This window comes from Protopterus annectens, chromosome 5.part0 (assembly GCF_019279795.1).
Source record: "Protopterus annectens isolate FY-2018-M chromosome 5.part0, PAN1.0, whole genome shotgun sequence".
Lineage (NCBI taxonomy): Eukaryota > Metazoa > Chordata > Ceratodontiformes > Protopteridae > Protopterus > Protopterus annectens.
This window is the reverse complement of record NC_056735.1, coordinates 821,870,853-821,893,664: the sequence shown is the minus strand read 5'-3', so window position 1 is coordinate 821,893,664 and position 22,812 is coordinate 821,870,853. Positions and strand designations below refer to the sequence as shown.

Sequence of the window (22,812 nt, the reverse complement as noted above, 5' to 3'; positions counted from 1 at the left end):
ATTATACACATTTTGATGCATCCTGAAAACTGATGCTGAACAGCTTTTAACATTGTACATATGTATTCCAGCAAGTGAAAGCTATACCCGTGGTGAACATTGGATATTCTTGAACCACATTCAGACGATAGATATGTTATGTCTGTGAGCAACAGGTTCTTAGTGGGAAATATAAAAATATTAATCTTGACTGATTAACAATGTTTTAAAAGCTGTCTTTCAGTGTACTTGATTCAGTGTAATTGTCACTAAGACATTTTCTCCAAAAAAAAATAAATTCTTTCACTTTAAGAACAAAGATCTTATTTGATAATTTTCCTATTAGCACATTCTAATGTCCTGTTCTCATTAGATATTTCTGCTCCCAGACAGCTTTTCACAGCATCTCATTTTGACATACAAGTTCCTCACCTTGACCACCTTAGTCTTGTTGCATTGCTGAAGTAATGTCCATAAAATGGCAGTGAGTAGTGTTACTTATAGGTTCATAGATGTGTACTAGGCTAATGGCCCTGGAGCCCTTTACAAGCCTAGCCCATAGAAGTGCCTTGGCATTGTGTCGCCCGACGTTAGTTCCCAGTGCCTCTATCAAGTAGAACCACTGAAGTGATCCCCAGGGTGAACTTTCTATTACCCATCCACTCATCAAGATTTCTCTTGAAGAGGGACAGCAAAGTGCTCTGCATGACACCTATGGGAAGCCATTCCAGAGCAGCAGTCAGTCTTGGGTGAGAACATGCCCCTCCCAGCATGTTCTGTGATTGTGAAGTAATGGTCACTGGGTCACTGGACGTGTGGTGGATAAGGAGTTGGGATTCTTTAGATGTAACATTTCTAACAGAGCTGCAGTCATAGCTTTGTAAATCAATCAAGCGAAGAATATAGGAGGTAGGTATGAGAAAACAGAGGAGTCTTTGAGTCTGTCCCGTGTCTGTGCCTGTATGTAGTGCGTGTAGGATCTGCTGTCCTCTCCTCTTGGTGAGGTCTGTCCAAGGCTTGGTGGCCTCTGCAACTGTATTATTGGTGCATTATATAATGGTTATAATTGGGGCATAGAGAGAGTAAAGAGAGGGAAAAGGAGAGAGATCCTGGATGCAAAACCATGCTCCTTGAGATGAAGGACTTACAGTGCACAGTGTGGAGATGGCAATGTGGTTGTGAAGAACCTGTGTCTGAGGCAATGTTCTGTCTGAAGGGTCATGGTAGTTCAGTGGCCCAGTCCCTGGTGGTGTTGGTTGGGTGTGGAGTGGGGGCTGGGTTAGATGGCTTGAGTTTGAGTTGCTTAAGGTTATACTTCTGTGGCTTAGCTATCTCTTGGTGCCTTGACACCAGTCATTGGTCTCAGTGATTCTGGTTGCAGTTGGTTGCATAATGAGGTTGTTGACAATGGCATGTTTTGCAGTTGTTCGTGAACTTAGTCAGCCAGAGTCCAGAGTGATTGCCTGGACTTGGAGTGACAGAGAGGTAGGGACGTGAGATCCTGACTGGCTGGATGACACATGTCCTGTGGGAGACTCATCGGACCCTACTGTGTATTCACTCCCACAGTCGCCGGGGTGGCGTTGTGATCTAATCTGTCTAGTTTGCCTGGTGATATTCTCTGTTCCCCAGTTTGCAGTTAGTTCAGTTTAACTGGCCTGTTTTGAGGTAGGAGTGATGTGCCTTATTAATAGTTCCCAGTACCTTCTAAGACTCAACTGCTTGAAAGAAGCCAACCAGGCTGAGCTGGCCTGCTCTCCCTTTTACAAAGCCAAACCAGAGTTTGGGTCCAGAGTTTGAGCCAAACATGCGGTCCCAGAGTTTGGCCAGACATGATGATATCTAGGTAATTCCATTCATCTGGGTCAACATTCTTCAGGTCCTGTCCCTCGCTCTCACTAGCACAGGACTAATGGAGAGGGAGATCTGTAGTGACTTCCCCAGGAGAGAGGGGGATGGTCTGCCAAAGAGCCTGTCGGTAGGGACAAAGCCTGAGGTGCATGAGTGTGTGGAATAGGGCACACAGATGTGGCTCCCATGGAAGCTGTGTTTACATGTAAGCCAGAAGCACTGATGTTATCAGGTCCCAGCTGTATTTTGGCTTTTCTTTAGGTCCTGCGGGCTTAACTCTTAATTTGCCTGGCCAATGCAGCTTAAAGTTGGCACTGAATCTGTCGGCCAGTATATTGGCAATATCTGTTGGCTCAGTATAGGAGGTACCATTGTGCAGTAACTCAGAGCAAATTTGGGTATTGCCATGGAGGTTCTTGATATAACTATTGAAGGTTTTGTGATTGTTTTTAGTCTCTGCCGCAGTTCTGCCTTCATAGCTGGCTTTAGAGGATTTGATGAGGGATCTCAACTTTTTGTTGAGGTTAATAAGGGAGTTTTTCCACTCTTGGGACTTCACCTTTTTCTGCAACAGTTTCTTCCTTCTCTTGTAGAGTTTATTAATGGCAGGGGACCACCAGACTGGCTTCCTTTTTTCGGAGAAGAGCGTCTTGGTCCTATTGGGTATGGCTGTTTCCATGCATTTATGTGCATGTTCGTACAGTGCACTGGTGTATGATTCTGTTGTCTTTATGTTCCTGTCATGCTTATAGGAAAGCGCAAGCATGTATGGCCTGTGAGTTTTCTGTCTAGTCAAACTACTGATTTGCAGTTTTCTCAGTTTTTAAGATGTTAATATTCTTGGTGATAATTTTTTTTGTTTCTTTAAAATATTTTTATTTCTGCTGGCATGAGTTAAGTTTTATTTTGTTAATGTTTTTGTGGCTAGTACTTGGCTGCTTAAGAAGAGTATGCAGTATGCTTGTTTTGTTTGTTTGCAGGCCTTAGATATAAAAGTGCATTTAAATTGTTTAATCAAGCAGCTTGTTACTTAAGGGAAGAAAAGAAAAGCAACTTTAGTCACTTGGACTAAAAAAAATGAAAAGTATTGATCACTGAAGTAATTGAAGAAAAAGAAAAGACCTAGCGATTTATGTTAAGAAAGAAGAAACCCCTTATCCTAGAATGGTTTCTCCAGCATGTTGAGCTGAGGTGAACTCCAGAAGGCTGACTATACCTTTGACATCCCTGCACTGACCCAGTATTCAAGGAGCCTCAATCCTCACCACTAACCCCAGTGAGGGATGTACACATTGGGAGGATGACAAGAACACACACAGTAAAGTACAGTTTCTCTTAAGAGCACACAGAGATCACAGTCAGTCTGGGGCTGGTTTCTCTCTCTCCAGATCCCCAATAAGACCCTCCAGTGGCACAGCTACAGGGTTAAGATCTCAGCCGAGTGGTCAAGCCAAACCTCCAGCACCCTCTCTGTCCAACTAGTGCTTCATGTCCCTGCCCAAGTAGCTGGCACACACACACTTTGAGATTTGATTTATATACAAACACACAGACACTCCTGGGGAAGGCTGGCACAGGTTCACTAGCTATGCCCCTTCTGCTCAGACTATAAGGTAGAAATCACTGCCACCAACCAGCTCTACTTTAAGGCCCTTCCCAAAGGGTGACCAATTCTACTGTGTAATGTTACTATTATCCAAATAGTAAGTGTGACCAGAACTTTTAAGTCTATTTAAGAGTGGCCTATAGAGTATCACCAAATACACGCAAGTACTCTAAGAGCTTAAATATCTCTAAAGAAAATTAGCCACAATTCAAAGGCTTAAATATATTTAATAATAAATAATAAAAGCACAAGACAATACTCAATGACTCAACACAGTGACAATAGAGTTCAGAATCTCAGGAAATATTTTAACACTGCAGGACAGTCTCACATAAATATAGAAAACAGCTAGACTAATCTTACTAATTTTCCTATCTATCTGTAAGAGAATCTATGTTCTAAATAACTTACTTACAGAGCAATTCAAATAATGATGAAAAGTGCAGAAGAGATGTTTACAGGTCCAGAACAAGATACAAAATGCAAAGACTTTCTCTCTGAGATGGTTCTTAAGCTAACAGACATTTCTGTTGAATCATCTTAGATTGCATCATTTTTGTCACCTCTGCCTTAGTTCCCAGGCTAGCAGGAACTTAAAATTTAACATGTCTGTGTTAAAAAATACTTCTTTCTCAGAAGCTGACACCTCTCTCTTAGAAGCTTGCCTGAAACTGAAAGTCATAAAACAAATTACCTTGGAAACCTGTAATTAGCTCTGTTTCCAGACAATAGGAAACCCTACAATTATAGACAATGTGTCTGCTTTCAGCTGAAACAGAGATAACAGAGTCATAAACAAGTTCCACGTATTTTCTTAGAGTTTGTAAGTTAACTGTGTATATTCCAGCCTGTACCATCAACACATACATTGGCATAGGCATGTAGTTTATACACATTTCTGCTCTTTTCCAGCAGGGTGCTCTGTGGTTACAATCTTGAAGCTCAGTACAGAACATATAGTTTTCTTACATTTCTAAGGCAAGCATACAAATCATATTACTATTCCCAAATGGCATAGAATTATTTACAAAATTCTATCTAGCTGGGCTGGCAGCCTTCACAATCAACAATAAAAATAAAGCATCAGCGTTCCCTAAAACAGTACACATCAAGTAAGTAACCCCATAGAAACTGAAACATCATTTAGATAACTATGGATTGGAGTAACCAATCCCTCTACTTTCAGGAACACATTGAAAAAGATTAACAGCATGCAATTCAGGGTACAAAATGATCCCAATTTCTCTCTTACACAACTGGTACATGGTTTACAGCATTGTGCCACAGTTGACATAGAAATACGGCAATACTCAATCTGTAACAAAATCGCTCTTCGTCAAAACCTCTCCATGTACTTTCTTGACATTAATGTAGTCTATTTTTCCAGTTTCTGTGGTATAGCCAAAACATCATGAAATAGACAGCACTATGGTAAACTGCTTCAGAGAACAAACAATAAACTAAAACAAAAAAAAATTCTGAAAATGCGGACACGCTGAACGTAAAATAACTTTATTTAACTCATAAAGCAGCTTTCGGGCAAAACCCTTCTTCAGTGTGTTCGTACAATAGTAAAAATTCAAACCATATTTAAACAGTAAAATCATGTGACACAGCCAGTCAAATTCAATTATATATAAAAAAGCTTAAATAGTCTCATCCATAACACAGTAAAATAAAATACAATATTTTTATAAAATATATTTTATATATATATATATATATATATATATATATATATATATATGTGTGTGTGTGTGTGTGTGTATGCATACACAAAATATTAGAACATATGCAGACCATAAATAATAAAATTGCTAGCAACTATTTCAACATTTGTTTCCTTCTTAGTATTGCTTTCAGATTTACTGCTGTATTCAACCCCGGTGTGTGATCGGCTTCCAGTGTTTTTATTCTTTTGATTGATCACCTTAAACACAAAGCTATGGTCAATCCCTTTCTATTTGATATGCTTTGCCAGATCATTGCTAAGCACTTCCGTCCGTATATGTGATTTATGTTCTGTGATTCTTTCTTTGAACTTTCTAGTACTTTTTCCTACATAACAAGGACCTCTGAAGCTGAAACGCAAACAAACACCAATCACAACCGAAGTATCACATAGCTCACAACACCAGTGTGCCACTCAACAACAACCCCTAAGGCAAGACCACGTACCCAACACTTTAGTCATAGGTGACTCTATAGTCAGGCACACTGATGTCCCACTCACCAGGCTGAACATGGAGGAAAATTACAGTCAGCTGCCTGTCTGGTGCCAGGATCTGCCACATAACGCATGCATTCAAGTCACTCTGCAACAAGTACAAATATGACTCTGTCATTGTCCATGTTGGAGTGAATGACTTGAGACATACTTCCTTGGACTACATGAAAAGAGACCTGGAAGAACTCACGGATCATGTGGACCAGACAGGTATGACTCTAGCCCTGAGTAGCATCTTGCCTTCCCCCCAAATGATACCACAGTGTAAGGACAAAATGATTGACTTCAACAATTGGCTAAGCTTCTGGTGTCATTCAACGGGGAACCAGTATCTGTCTGCCTGGGACGACATGATCGACAAACCACGATGCTTTGCTAGAGATGGTCTGCACCTGTCGCCTCTGGGATTCAGGTTACTGGCTAAGGCTCTTGCCCACCCCTATAGTGCCTTTTTTAGGCAAGGCTCAAATGACAAAACCACCACCATAACAAGTACAAGTATGCAAAATCTGAAGGTAATGCTACTCCGTGCTAGAAGTCTAAACCTCAAAATGCACTCTCTCGAGGCACTCCTAAAAATGTAGAAAATCGATACCTGTGCAGTAACTGAGACCTGGTTCAAGGTTGCGGAGAGCACCCCTGCAATACCAGGCTACAACTCTTACCACACTTTTCGGCCACCGAACCAGGACCGAAACACTAAAGGTGGAGGAGTGTCCATATTCACCAAGGATATTTACACCTCCAGGCTAGTTGCCCAACACAATGCATCCAAAATTCTCCAGGTGCAACTAACACTAGGTAAGACTGCAATCCAAATTGTAGCTTGCTACAGATCCCCCACCATGCCCCAAGATTCTCACTACACCTTTCTAAACATACTGGAAAATATTAAGATACAACCAAACACCCTAATACTGGGTGATTTCAACTACCCTGCCATTAACTGGGAAAACTACTCGTGTAGCAACACCTTTGCCCAACGGTTCTTCGAATTCACAAATTCCAACACCCTGGATCAACTAATCCATAGTCCCACCAGGGGCTCTAATATCCTGGACCTGGTCATTACCAACATGGGAAATCGATGGCCCACATCAGTGGTCACCCCCTCGTTGCTAAGGTCTGACCATAAGCTAATCACCTTTGACATCCACATCCCACCCCCACCCCCAGTAAGGAAACATCCGTAAAAAACTTCTGCAAGGCCAAGTGCATGCTACTCAAGTCAGAAGTGACAAATTTCATGACATCCATGCAGACGGGAACTGAAAGTTTAACTGCCGAATCCTGCACTAAGGCACTGTACGAGCACATCCACTTGTGCATGAATTGTGCCATCCCAAATAGAACCAAGACACTCTCCTCCAAAAAAAGGAAGACAATCTGGTGGTCCCCTGTCATAAACAAACTATACAACAGAAGAAAGAAACTGTTGCAGAAAAGAGGAAAATCCCAGGATGCAAAACCTCCTTTACCAGCCTCAGTAAGAAGCTGAGATCCCTCATAAAATCCTCCAAAGCTAGTTGCAAAAATAAAATTGCCAAAGATTACAAAGACAACCACAAGGCATTCTATAGCCATGTCAAAACTCTAAATGGCAATGCTCAGATCTGCTCTGAGCTACAGCAGAATGACATTAAATATACTGATCCCAAGGACATTGCCAATATCCTGGCAGATTGATTCAGTGCCAACTTCACCCCCCTCTCAACCCCTAAAGGGCCCATCTCAGTACAGAAAGATTGCCAAATTCCAGTAATCACAGCCACACAGGTAAAAACAGCACTCTCCAAAGCTAAGAATACAGCATTCATGGGACCAGACGACATCTCAGGCTGTGTACTACATGAACTACAAAATGAACTGGCACCTCACCTAAGTGTCGTGTTTAATCATAGCCTCACCTCAGGCTTCGTGCCCACTGAGTGGCACACAGCTACAGTTACCCACTCCACAAGGGGGGATCCACCTTGGATCCTGGGAACTGCCATCCCATCAGTCTGATGAGCCTGATCTGCAAGGCCATGGAACATATACATTGGCAACCTTCAAACACTGGACCCCACCCAGTTTGGGTTCGTAAAGGGCTGATCGTGTCTCCTGAACCTGATTGACTTCTTCAAATCAGTCTCGAGAGCCGTGGACAAGGAGAAGGCAGTCCACACTGCCTGACTGGACCTCGCCAAGGCCTTCGACACCATCCCCCACTCTAGAATCATAGATAAACTTACTAAGCTGAGCATAACACCCTATGTCACTCGATGGGTTGCCAACTGGCTTACTGACAGAACCCACACTGTAAAAGCAGCCGACCCCAAATCCAGCACTAGACAAGTGGAATACCTCAGGGTTCAGTCCTGGGACTGCTCTTGTTTGGCACCTACTTCTCTGAAGTACAGGCCAACACTGAGTGACTCTGGCTAACAAAGTTTGCAGATGATTGCAAACTGGGAGCCATTATTGAATCCCCAAATGATGTGGATAGTCTACAAAAGGGCCTTACAGAAACAGATGCTTGGTGCCAGAGCCATGGGCTCAAGCTTAATGCCAATAAGTGTATAGTTATCCCCTTTGGGGAAAACCATGTAGCCATGAATTACCACATAGGTGGCAGTACAAAAACACCGAAAGTGTGATAAGAGACTTAGGAACACAGGTGGACAGTGGCCTCTGCTTCGATAACCACACTGCCACAGTAGTCAGGAAATCCTTCTATGTGGCACACCTCATCACTAAGGGTTTTTCATCCAGAAAAAAGGATGTCATTGTCCCACTGTACTCATCCCTCATTAGACCCATCATAGAGTACAACGCCTCGTTTGGTATGTACCTCAAAAAATATCTGCAACGAATGGAAAGACCACAGAAACACCTCACTAAAAGAATCACAGGCCTAAAGCAGATGCCCTATGCTGACAGACTAAAAAAAAACTCCAGCTATACTCTGTCGCATATCGTCTACTCAGAGGTGATCTCTGCTTAACATACAAGGCCATGTCAAACCCAGAGCTGTTGGACATGCTACACTTAAAGAAATCCCAATCCATCAGAGCCACACACTCCAAGGACCTAAACCTTGTCATCACAATGAACAAAACATGCTGGAGGGATACGTTCCTAACCCAGAGACACCCCATACTCTGGAATAGACTGCCTATACATGTCAAGCAGAGCGCCTCCTTGGCCCTCTTCAAAAGGAACCTTGACGACTGGATGGGAGATAGGAAATTTACCTCTGGGATCACGTCAGTCGCCCTGCTAGATAGGGGTCTAGGGAATTAAATATTGTGGGAAGAAATAGCCAGGGAATTGTTATGGCTAGGCTTTTATAGGCCCTAGGGCCGATAGCCTAGTACCAACCTATGAACCTATAAAATGCTAAGCATTTTTTGCACGAAGCCATATATACTATACTAACTGTAGTACATGTTACAAAGACATTAAACGTAAATTAGATCACTTTTCACTGTAATTCCAACAGAATTTGGGATAAATGCTGTACGTGTATTATGTGAAAAAGCTGGTGTGACCGGAAGGGAGACAGAAACTATATGTGAATTATTAAATATAGTTCTTGGTAATGATATATTTCTATTTAATGAACATTTGTTTCATCAAAAGACTGGTGTAGCAATGGGAATTTCCATTGCTAATACATATGCCAACATTGCTGTTGCAAAATAGGAAAAAGAATATATTTTTAATAATGAGCACTTTTTAAGTAACAAAATTTTGTTTTATAAGCGTTTTGTGGACGATGTGTTTTTAATATGTGGGTGAATATGAACAATTACAAATGTTTGTTGATTATTTGAATGGAACTATGGATTTCTTAGTGCTTAGATACATTATCCGGATATCAATATAAGTAAGGCTGAGAATAGTATTACTACTTCAGTATACAGAAAGCCAGTACAGATGAATAGGTATGTTCATTGTAATAGTATGCATGCCCCACATACATTTAAAAGCGTAGGAAAAAGTCAGTTTGTTAGGGCTAGCAGACTTAATACTGATGACTGTCTGTAGTAGTAAAATAGATGAAATGTCAGTAGAGTTTAAGGAAAGGGGCTGTGAGGCTAACCTACCTGAACAAACTAAGAATGTAGTGCTAGAAAGTAGAGACCTGGATGCTAAACCATATTTTTCAGCATTAGGAAGATGCACAGATACTATGAATAGAAATAGTAAAAATAAGTTAGGTACGTTACAGCTTATAGTTGTAGGTTTAATGGCGTTAAAAATATCATTACAAGGAACTGGAATATATAGCCAAAACATCACAGGTTTTATCTGTGTGGTCTGTCTTCTAACTCTGCTACTTTATGAAACAGTTCTTGAGAAGCGTTAACACAAATGCTCTGAAACAGATAGGCTGCACTCCGACTAGGGGCTTTAATATTCTGGACATAGTACTCAACAACATGGGTGGGTCACTGTACTTCCCCATGTTTGATCTCCTCCCTGGTTAGGTCAGACCACAGATCAGTCTCATTTGAAGTAACTGCTGGAACTGACACCCTCACAGGAACAAAAATTTTCACCAAAGCTAACTACAGCCTACTAAGTGATGGTATAAAAAACTTCATATTACTGGCAATTGCTGACATCAGTGATCACTGTGCAGAAGTGTACTCAAATACCCTATACAAACACTTAAGCAACTGCATAAATTCTGCTGTACCTGACTGGATCAAAACCAGGTCTTCCCATAATAACAGTCCACCATGGGAGACTTCAGGTATAAACAGATTATATAACAAGAGGAAGAAACTGTTGTCCAAAAGAAAGAGGGATTTCTATCTGTAGAGGAAGGGTTCCCTCCTAAGCCTAAACAAGAAAATTAGAAATCTTGTGAAGTCTTTTAAAGCAAATTACGAAAGTAAAATCACATCTGTAGCCAAGGATAATCATAAGACATGATTTAGCTACATCAGAAGTCTAAAACGGAATGTCCAGCTATGTGCTGAAATGGTTGTAGATGGGATCACTAATAACTAAACCAGAAGATATCACCAATCTGCTAGCTGACAGATGCAGCACAAATGCTGCCTCAGTGGGACCAGATAACATCCCAGGTTGTTTACTAAACAATCTAAACCAAGACTTAGTGGGCCCACTTGGCATTCTCTTTAATCATAGCTTGAGAACTGGCTATGTTCCTGCAGCATGGAGAACAGCAGTTCGCTTGCACAAAGGGGGGGGGGGGCATTAACTGACCCTGGGAACTACAGGCCCATAAGTCTAACCAGCCTCATCTGCAAGGCCATAGAAAGAATTATCATGGACCTTATCAACAAGGACATAGGCGACCTCCAAACACTGGACACAACCCAGTTCGGCTTCATTAAGGACAGATCATGCTTATTAAACCTGGTAGACTTCTTTGAGAACATGAACTGAGAATTGCTACGTTAAAGGTAGGCTCACTGACAGGACGCAGCTTGGAAGTGGATGACCTGATGATACGGAGCAGGCTGGACATCCTATGTATCCAAGAGATGAGATGGAAGGGCAGTGCAGCAAAGCCACTTGCCTTGGAATCCAGACTCTACTACTCAGGAGGGGGCAAGCTAGAAATGGTGTAGGAATTGTGGTAAGAGAGAGGCTTCAGAAGGCAGTGAGAGATATCAGAATTAATGACAAGACTCATGACAGTCAGACTCCAGTGTAATGATAGGGCAGTATTCATAACCTCAGCCTATGCCCCACAGCAGGGTTGTGATAGTGAGGAAAAGAGTACATTCAGATAGCAGTTGCAGGACCTACTAGATAAAGCAGGACATCATGAATTGGTGTTGATAATGGGTGACTTGAATGCACATACCGGACAAACAGAACAGGATATGAGGACTGCCTGGGTCCACATGGGTGGGGCAACAGGAATAAAGAAGGAGAAGCCATTCTAGACTTCTGTCCAGCAAATGGCTTGATAGTAGCCAACACATGGTTCAGAAAGAGAGACAGTAACAAGATCATATACAAGAGTAGCCAACATGCAACTCAGGTAGACTTCCTCCTAATAAGGAAAAGGCACTGGGGTAGAATATATGATTGTAAAGTCATCCCTAGTGAAACACTCTGCCCACAGCATAAACCACTAGTTGCCACAATCAGCTGCAAGCAGTAGTCAGAGAAGGCTCTAACGTCAACAGAGACCAGGCTGAAGACCTGGAAGTGTACTTGAGAGTAAGTACAACAGTTTAAGGAATTACTCAGGGCTCTAGCACCCCAGGAAGAGGAGGAAATAGGTGGAGTTAAACAAGAATGGCAGCGCCTGAAAACAGCATGTGTCAGGACTACAGAAAATATGTGTGGCCGAGCCAGGTATGGAAAATAAGGTACATAAGGAAAGCTGGTGGTGGAATGCAGAAGTCCAGGAAGTCATCAAAAGAAAGGAGAGCAGGAAGAAGTGGGAGATAGAAAAGACTGACCAGGCTAGGAAGGACTACTGGTTCACTAACAAAGAAGCTAAGAAAGAAGTTGCAATAGCAAAGAATAGGGCATTGGAGGCACTTTATCAACCTCTGGAAAGTGACTCAGTAAGTGGCACAAAGAGACTATATCAGGTTGCAAGGCAAAGATGGAAAGATAAGGAATGTAGTCAGACACCCCTCATAAGGGATGCCAGCAACAACCTGCTCACCAATCCACAGGACATCAAAGGCAGATGGAAGGAGTATTTCCAGCAGCTTCTGAATGAAGAAAACTCCTTAGAAGCTCTACTGCGACGGGTACACCCTATGATGACAGAAGAGGAGGAGCCGACCTTAGAAGAAGTAAGAACAGCACTAAGGAAAATTAAGTCAGGGAAAGCAGCACTCTCAGATGAGATCACAGCAGATATGATAAAGATGCTGGGTGAGATAAGGGAGAAGTGGCTCCTGAGGGTACTAATAGTGTGGAGAGAAAGGCGCCTCCCAGATGACTGGAGAATAGGCATACTCATGCCAGTGTACAAGAACAAAGGGGACATCCACAACTGTGGGCAGTACAGAATCATCAAACTCCTGTCACATTGCCTGAAATTTCTGGAGAGGGTGATTTATAAACGGATAAGCAGAGTAGTAGAATATAAGATGGGAGATGAGCAGTTCGAATTCAAATCAGGATGCAGAACAATTCACCCGATGTTTGCAGTAAGACATATACTTGAGAAGAACCTAGAGATAAGGCGAGAGTCTAACTGGGCATTCCTAAACTTGGAGAATGCATATGACATGGTCCCAAGAAAGCTGATCTGGGCAGTACTGAGGTGGTTTGAAGTCCAAGAAACATTGGTAGAATTAGTGTAGGCTATGTACAAGGACCTAATGCCTCAAGTACGAGCAGTGTTCGCCCTCACAGAGGGATTCCCAGTGGGAGTGGGTGTACACCAGGGATCAGCTTTGAGCCCACTGCTGTTCATACTGGTGATGGACTACATTACCAAACACGTTGGAGGGGACAGATCAACAAAGTTGCTGTATGCAGAAGATGTGACATTACAGGCAGACTCTGATCCAGAACTTCAGCAAAGGATAGGAGAATGGAATGCAAAACTGAAGGCACATGGAATGAAATTAAGCACAGATAAGACAGTGATAATGGCAGCAAACTGGGGAAATCAGAAGAAGCAGAGAACAGAGGTAGAAGGTAAGAAAGTGGAACAGGTAAACAACTTCAAGTATCTGAGAGTGGTGGTTGGGGAGAAGGCAAGTCTGAATGAAGAGGTCAAAGCTAGAATCAGATGGGCTGCAGGCAGCTGGCATAGAATGTCAGATGTAGTCTATTGAATGCTAAATAAGCTGAATAGTAAGGTGTACAAGACAGTGGTGTGACCAGTACTACTGTATGGTACAGAAACCTGGGCAGTAAAGGCAGAACAGTTGAAGAAGCTAGAGGTGATGGAAATGAAGTGGCTGAGAAGGGTGGTAGGATGCACACTGTGGAACAGACAAATGAGGAAATAAGAGCTGAAGTCAAAGTAGCTCCATTTGCAGAAAAGATCAAATAACAGATTACGGTGGTTTAGGCACATGCAGAAAAGCAGAAGACAATCTGGTGAGGAAGATTTGGAACAGACAGGAAGAAGGTAAGAGGAAGCGAGGACGTCCAGCAAAGTGGTGGATGGATTGTGTGAAAAAAGATCTGCAACAGTCAGGCATGAGTGTTGAAGAAGGCAGGACTGTGGCGATTAAGTGTTGAAGAAGGCAGGACTGTGGCACTGAATCGCGAGAGTTGGCAACAGTTAACATGATACCCCCACCCCCATGTAGATTTCTTTGAGAATGTCACCAAAGCCATGGACGAAGTTAAGACAGTGCACACAGCCTATCTTGATCTTGTCAAGGCTTTTGACACAATCCCCCACTCTGGCTTCGTTGTGAAACTCTCCCAGCTGGGGATTAACCCTTAACATTACTAGATGGGTAGCCAGTTGGCTCACTGACAGAACACACACTGTCAAAATTGGTGAATCCACTTCCACCAGTAGACCTGCCTCCAATGGTGTACTACAGGGGTCTGTGTTGGGCCTCTTACTGTTTGCCATCTACTTCTCAGAAGTCCAGGCCAAAGTAGACGGCCTCTGGCTCACCAAGTTCGCTGATGATTGCAAACTGGGAGCAATCATTGTAACCCCCAAGGATATCAACATATTACAAGAAGGGCTAACGCAAATGAATGGTTAGTGCCAAAGCTATGGTCTAAAACTAAATGCAAAAAACGCATTATTACTCCCTTTGGCAAAACGGAATTCCCTACAAATTACAATATTGGCAGCACCCCCAGAGTTCCAACACAGTGGTGTGAGACTTCGGAATACAGGTCAATAACAATGCTTACTTTGACTCCAAGTTTACACAGTGGTAAGAAAGCCTTCTATGTAGTGCACCTCATGAGCAAAGGCCATAGCATCCAGGTCAATGGATGTTACAACTCCACTGTACTCGACCCTCATATGACCACTAATAGAATGTAATGCACCCTTTTCGCATGTATCTCATCAAACACCTGCAGCAGCTGGAGAGACCTCAGAGGTTTCTCACTAAGAAAATACAGGGACTCCAAACCATAATCTATGTGGACAGTCTGAAAGCCCTGTCACTTTATTCTGTATCTTATAGGATGCTGAGAGGCAACTTGTGCCTGGCCTATAGGTCAATCTCTGATCCTGCACTAATGGAAATGCTGCCCATCCACAAGTCAAATGGCACAAGACTCACTGTAGGGATCTCAACCTAGCCTGTGACATTAACAGAACATGCTGGAGAGACAGATATGTCTCCCAGAGACTGACGCTTCTCTGGAATAGACTTCCTAATCACGTAAAACAGAGCTCCTTACTGACCCTATTCAAATGTAACCTAGATAATTGGATGGGAGACCGCAGATTTGCCCCTGGGTGGCACCCATGTCACTCATGGATAGGGGTAGCCGGTGTTGATCACAGACCCACTTTGTTCATAAATTCGTTCTGTGAACTATCCAAAAAGAACAAATGGGGGATACTTGGGATTAACATGCCTAGGCTTGTAAAGGCTGTAGAGCTGCTAGCCTGGTAACATCGTATGAACCTCTGAACCTAATGTTCAGCCAGGCTTTCATTCATTTCAGCGTCTGAATTCTACAGTTTTATCAGGTCCTTTGAATAGCTATGTAAAGCTTCTGCAATTTTCCATCTTTACATCTTTTGACTTTAAAATAAGTGAGAGCCGGTGACTGGAATAATATAAACACCTTTGATTGTATTTGATTTATTATTTGATCAAAACTACCAGATGCTATCTTGTGTACTAAAGCTGAAAGTTTAACTGCTTTTTGCTGAGAAGCTGCAAGATCCTCCCCAGCCAGAGCTTTTTCTTCTACTTTTCTTATTGATTTTCTCTTAAATTTCTCCATATTTCTTTTGTTGGCATTCGGTCAATGTAAATACTGTCCAGTAACTAAATTTTACCGAAACTGATCACTTTTACTGACTTTTTAGCAATTTTTCAGTTTTCAGGCTAGGAGACCTATAATCAGTCTGCTGTGCGATGCACAGCTGTCTTGGAAATCTCCTTACCCAGCTGTTTCTTAGCCCTTGTACCAGAAGCAAGACAGAAGGAGATCTGGTAAGGAGAAAGGGGCAAATAGGAAAAGAAAATGGCAAGCAAGACTTAAGGAGAAGCTTGGGCTCTTTCAAGGCCATAACTCCCATGCAGGTCAACTGCGACATATCCATGCCACCCTCACTCTCCCCTGCTCTTATTCTGTCAGAAAGAGTCTGTTTACAGAGGAAGTACTTACTTGGCTCCAATGATAGTCAGCTTTCGAAGCTGTGGAGATAGCTTTGGCTGGACCAAAAAGGCAGGCGTGTGCACTGAGTTTGCATCTGTCATGGCACCCAGTGGAACCTTTTTTTATTCTCTCATTTGGATTGACAAGGGACAGTCACTTATAGGCTTCAAGACAACTCAACACTTGAGCTCTAAGTCTGATTCCAATCTGTCTACATTAGAACCTCAGAGACTTGTTCTGAGAAGGCAAATGTGCAAACAGAAGCACATAGACTTCTCTCCTGAGTTTGTGACTGAGGATATGGATTTGGATGAGAGAAAAGGATCCCCTAGATAACTTTGGGGCGTAGTAGAATTAATGAAGCAGAAGGGGAGATGGGCTACTGAAACTCCTTGTCATGATGAGTCCATGTTCGTTGAAGCTTTCAGGTATGGCTCATCTGCATCCTGAGTGGTCCCCCTTCTGATGCATTGATAGATCTTCAGGCATAGAGCGCTTGGAAGGACTCTGTTGTTACAGAGCCAATTCCTAAGAAACCAGACAGAACCCTTGTAGCTCCATAAGACAGAAAGCACTGGTCTAAAGGTCCTCCTGTAGATACTGGTGTGGTAGCAGCAACAGCAGCCACAAAGAAAGAACTGTCTGAACAGAGTTCTTCTGTCCAGCTGTCTAACAGAGAGTCCAGGGTTTTAGGCAGGGTAGGGAAACTGACATAACGCTTCAGAAACTTTTGCACTTAGTGCACTGAATTACTTTGCTCATTTGACTTGTTTCCAGAGGAACTTGATCAAGGAGATATCAAAGTCTGTTTCATGTAATTTGCTATCAGCAGTGGATGCCCACATGTCTACCCTACAGTCTACTTCTAATGTTGCTGTGCAACTGCTTTCAATTGCACCAGATGGCACAGCAAGAGTAGGTGATACAGGCATTACATAAGTTGCCATGCCTTGGTGCGGCTTTGCGAATTTGCAGAAAGATTCAAGGAGTCTTCCATTCATGCCCCTTTCAGTGGTTCCACCCTGTTTTGGACCCATGATAAGAGATGCTTAACAGGAATGAACAAGATAGCAAGACCCTGTCTGCAGCAGGAATCATTTTCTCCACTCCACAAAGACCCTATTCTAGGAGTCAAAGGAGAGATAAATAAATGTGGTTCAGGAAACCTCAGGGTTTTCCCCATGACACTACTAGAGATAGACCTTCCCTACTCCGAGCCAGAGAGGGAGGTGGTTTGAATGCATATTGCTGCAGAGATAGATCTCAGAATCAGTGTTTCTATGGCCCCTTCACTGAGAAACCATACTAGCTCCCCTAAAGGGTTACTCAGCTGTTGCAGTCTGGAGGCAGTTGGGGGGGTGCTTAACTTTACACACCTACAAACCTGGCAAATCATTACACACGATTCATGAGTGTTAAGGATAATTACCAGAGGCTATATCATACCCATTTTGTATCCATCAGAAAAAAGATTAGGGATTCCTGATATTTCACTCAAGCATTTTGAATCTGCGGCAACAGAAGTTTCAAAGTTGCTCAAAAAAAGTCATCCAGTGAGTCACCCCAGACAAGTTAGAATCCAGAGGCTATTCCAGATTATTTTTTGTTCCAAAAAAGATGGGGGACCTCTGGCCAATGTTGGATCTCAACCAACTCAATCAATTTGTCAGACAGACGAATTTCTGGATGATCACAATGTAGTTCATATTACCTCTCTTGAGGAGGGACGATTGGATGTACTGTATTAATCTCTAAGTTGGCTACTACTATATAAAGATACAAATGCAATCCAGGAGATTTTGCTGTTTCAGCTGGGAGCTGACCATTACTAATTCAGAGCACTGCCATTGGGTCTCACCACAGCCTCCCAGGTGTTCACCAAGGTTATGTCAGTGATAGCTGCTCACCTCAGACTGCAGGAGATCTCCAAGTTCCATCTTGCAGATCAGTTAGGGATAATTATCAATCATGCAAAGAGCGAACTGCCGTCTACTCAACACACAGAATTCACTGGCTGTCATATCAACACAATTCAACAAATAACCAAACTTCCAACAACATCTATCATTAAGGCTGGTGGCTCCTCGAGTAGTTCAACATTCCTGTCTTCAAGCAAGATTGATTCTTTGTTTTTTAGGAATGATGTCCTGTACTCTCAATTTAGTACCCCCTAGCAATGAATGAATGCTGTCGGACCAGTGGTCGCAGAGTCTTTATTCCCTCCATGCTAGAGTCCATCTCACTCAAATTTGCAGAATCCAAATAAGCTGATGGATAACTTCTACGTCGGTGGCAGAAGGGAGACCTTTCTTGCTCACCAATCTCCCAAAACACAGTAACCATGAATGCTTTCTTTCTAGGGTGGGGGGCATTTTGAGGTGGAAGACTGTTCATGGGACATGGTCACTTGTGGAGGCCAAACTTCACATCAGTATCTTGGAGTTGAGAGTAGTCCTCCTAGCATTGCAGGCTTTCCAGGACTACCTACCCAAGGGTGTGATTTCCATCCAGACAGACAGCGTCAGTGGTATGGTACATCAGCAAACAAGGGGGAGCACGTTCATATCCTCTTTGCCTTAAAGCCATGCGAGTCTGGTAAGGGAGATGTCTTCCCACTGCTTTCTGGTAGCAGTGCACATTCCTGGGATGTCACATGTTTTAGTAGACATGTTGAGCAGGTCTATTCTATTACTTCATGAGTTGTGGAGATTTTCAGCCTCCTGGACCAACCTTGCTGGAACCACTTTGCCTCCTACCTAAAGAACGAGTGCAGCAGTTACTTTGCCTTTATCCCTGCACAGGGACAGTTACTGAGAGATGCTGTAGTCCACAGTTGGTCCCCGGGTCTCTTGTATGCATTCCCACCAATGCCTGTCTTGATAAAATTCATAAAGAATCTAGCCCCAGCAGGTTTGGTTCCCCTTCCTTTGGCCTCATTTGCTGCACCCTCCCTGAGTGCTGTGTTGCATTCCAGATCTCCTGAGTCACCCACCCAGTATACCTCTAAGGGATCTACAAACCCTAAAACTAACTGCATGGTTTCTCCAATTTTATCTTTGGCCAGAGATGCCAGGCTGGCTTTTCCAGTAGTCCACATAATTTCTTCCTCTCAAAAACAGTCAACCAAAGTGACTCGTAAAAGCAAATGGAAAAGATATTCTATTTGGGAGTCATCAGATGGATTATATCATTTTTCAGCCCCTCTCCTATTAATACTGGATTTTCTGTCAGAACTTTTCTGCCAGGTTTCAAGTTTTTCTACTATCAAAGTTCAAATGGCTGCCATTTCAAAATTTTACATAGGCCATAATGACTCTTCCATTGCTTCTGTTAGGATATCCAAAGCTTCAAGAACCAGTTACTCCATGGGATGTTACATTGTTACTTCAGTCATTGACTCAGAAACCTTTTGAGCCTGCAGTGTCAGCTGATATGATATTTTTTTTTCTAGGAAAACTGTCTTCCTGATTTCCATTATCTCTTCTAGACAAGTTTCAGAATTATAAATGCTTTCGTGCAAGCCACCCTTTATCTTCCATAAAGGTAGTGTCATTGGAAATAAACCCTACCTTTCTCCCAAAATTTCATCTGAAGCAAATCTAAATCAATGCATTGATATGCCAGTATTTTTTTTCCAAATTACTGTAGTAAAGGGGAGCATATGCTTCATACGTTACACGTTCATAGACAAATTGGACTCCATTTAAATCGTACCAAAGATATTAGAAAATCAGATTAACTGTCTTCTTTCCCAAAACAAAACTGGGATACCATTGTCAAAAGCTACACTTTCTAAATGGCTGGCAGATTGCATTTTCTTTGTTTATAAAACTTGAGGATTGTCTCTGCACTCAAAACCTAAAGCTCATTCCTCTACAGCAATTGCTACCTCTACAGCGTTCAGGAAAACTGTTCCTATTAATGACATTTGTGCAGTGGCAACTTGGTCAACAGTTCACGCCTTTATATCTCCTTACAAGTTAGATGTACAGTCTAGATCTCACACATCCTTTGGCTCTGCCATTCTCTGGAATGTTCTTCCTTGAGACCACCCAGGTCTTTTTAGGCAGCTTGGGAATCTGTCCCAAATATTGAATTGGATGAAAAGTGGACAACATCGGATATGAAAATTATATACCACAGAGAGAGTTAGTCCAGAACAAAAAACTAAAAATCCACAATCCTGACAGCGAAAGGCACCACACAAGTTGCTGGAAAAAGTACAAATAATTTACTGATTTTAACGCCACAAACGTGAAAAATACACGTGTTTTCATCCAGTAACCCTCAGACTTCCTCAGAACAATCACTGAAACACCATATTAATTGATAATTTATACACACCTCAATTAAATAAATTGATAATTAAAAGATTAAAGGCACAAGTTTAAAATCAAAGTAAAATACAAAGTTGTAAACACTGAAAAATCATGAATTTTCATAGGAATGTAAAACAATACTATGAGCTTGAATAATACATAGTTGTCCGAACACAAGAAATATTTTATATCAAACACTTAGTAGTTAGATGTAACTATAAAACCAAAATGTGAAAATGTGTTATCAAAACATTTTTTACAAAACCTATATAAATATAATAAATATACCACTTTCAAAAAACAAATGTTAACATTATTGAATATTAAAACTCCTGTTCAAATGCATAAAAAATATAATAAATATAGAAATTCTACCATATTTAAATGAATCCTATAATTTTGCTGCCCTCAATTTAAGCAAAGGTACCAGTGAAATATGGTCATTGAGACCAGGGGATTTGTTAGATTCCAAAAATATCTGCCAAAAAGTTTCTCTGTGTTCCCAGGGCCCCCCTCTTAATTCCTTCGAGACAGTTTCTAACACAAAAAAGGAAAATTTGGCATTAGAACATGTTAAAGTATGTTTGTATAATGCATTATTAACAATACATTTACTGACATCATTCATAAGTTCATATATTCTACGTTTTAACTGTCTCTCAGTTTTGCCAATGTAGAAATTGTCACAACAGCTACAGGTAACCAAGTAAACATGGCCCTGGGAATTACAGTTGGTGTAAGTTTTAGCAGTTAAGGTCCTTTGCCTGCATGATAAAACAATGTGTTCTTTGTTAGAAATATAAGAACATTGATTGCAGGCCCCACATTTAAAGGTGCCCTTCCTTCTGTGGGTAAAAACATTGTCATATCTGACTGATTCAAGAATAATTTTAATGTTTTGTCCCTTCCTGAACACCACCATGATTGGTTTACCTTTCAAATTGGGTAAATCTGTCAAGTCTGAGAACTTATCCCATTCTCTTAACACAATGTTCGTGATGAAATTTATATACTTACAATGACGATAGATACGTATTGTCTCATTTTTGTCCAGTTCAACATCTCTCCCTCTTTTCCTCTTTCCAGATTGCCGTATGCAGTCTTTTGGTGCTTGAACAGATCTCGACTAAGACCCTGTCTGTTTAAGGTCACCTTTCCAAGCGTAGCACACTTAATAAGTTATTTCATTCCATGAGAGTACTTTTAGTTTCATAGTATAGTACTAGGCTATCTGCCCTAGGGCATTTATAAGCCTAGCCAAAGTGTATGTGGCTTTCGCCACCCTATGTAATGATACAAAAGTGTGCAAATTAAATTTATTTTACTGTGCCTCTGTCTAGTAATGACACAGAGATGACCCCCGGGGTAAACCTACAATCACCCATCCATTCGTCAAGATTTCTCTTGAAGAGAGTCAGTGAGGGGCTCTGCCTAACATGGACTGGGATCCTGTTCCAGAGAGCGGGAAGCCTCTGGGTTATGAATCTGTCCCTCCAGCATGTCCTATTCATATTTGTGCTGAGGTTTAGATCTTTAGCTCTCGTGGCTCTGATGGATTTGGATTTTTTGAGGTGTCCATTAATTCCGAATTGGACATGGCCTTGTACGTCAGGCACAGATCACCTCTGAGCAGGCGGTATGCTACTGAAAAGAGCTGGAGCTTTTTTAGTCTGGCAGCATATGACATATGTTGGAGACCCTTGATCCTCTTGGTAAGGTACTTTTGGGGTCTCTCCAGCTGCTGCAGGTGCCGGGTGAGGTACATACCAAATGGGGTATTGTACTCAATCATAGGCCTGATAAGGGAGGAATATAAGGGTACAATGACATCCTTTGATCTGGATGTGAATCCCTCCATGATAAAGTGGGCAAGGTAGAAGGTCTTTCTAACCACTTTGGCGACGTGGGTGTCAAATGAGAGGTCACTGTCAACTTGGGTCCCCAGGTCTCTGATTACTTTTTCCATACTTAATGGCTTACCACCTATGTGGTAATTTGTGGGTACTTTGTTTTTTCCAAAGGGGATGATTATACATTATTTGGCATTTAGTTTAAAGCCATGACTCTGGCACCAGTCGTCTGTTTCTGTGAGGCCCTTCTGAAGGATACATGTGTCGGCTGGTGTATCGACTATGACACCTAGTTTGCAGTCATCTGCGAACTTTGTCAGCCACAACCCCCCTATGTTTGCCTGCACGTCTGAGAAGTAAATGCTGAACAAGAGGGGTCCCAAGACAGAACCCTGTGGGACTCCACTTGTGACTGGCTCAGAGTATCAAGATATTTTTCTGTATAGGTAGAATAGTCACCAAACTCGACCTGAGGTAATTAGGACAGAAAGAGGGGATTGTGCATAGGAGAAGAGTCAGAGTCTTAGATCCAAAGCTCTGGTATAAGGTGCTGAGGTCGAATTCGACTACCCAACCATTGAACCAGGCGAAAGTGAGATAAAGTGGATCTATCACTGTGGTTAAGTACGTAACTTTTGCTAATGTTCAAAACTGTTTTTAGTCCCAAGAAAAGAAGACACATAGAAGACCCATTTCACCCATTTAGGACCTATTGCA

At 42.1% G+C, this 22,812-nt stretch overlaps 1 protein-coding gene across 1 annotated transcript in view; it reads left to right on the top strand.

Moving 5' to 3' along the window:
* The window catches only part of TUBGCP3 (tubulin gamma complex associated protein 3), a 1,295,126-nt gene that overhangs the window by 894,666 nt on the left and 377,648 nt on the right, over window positions 1–22,812 (top strand). The window lies entirely within an intron of this gene.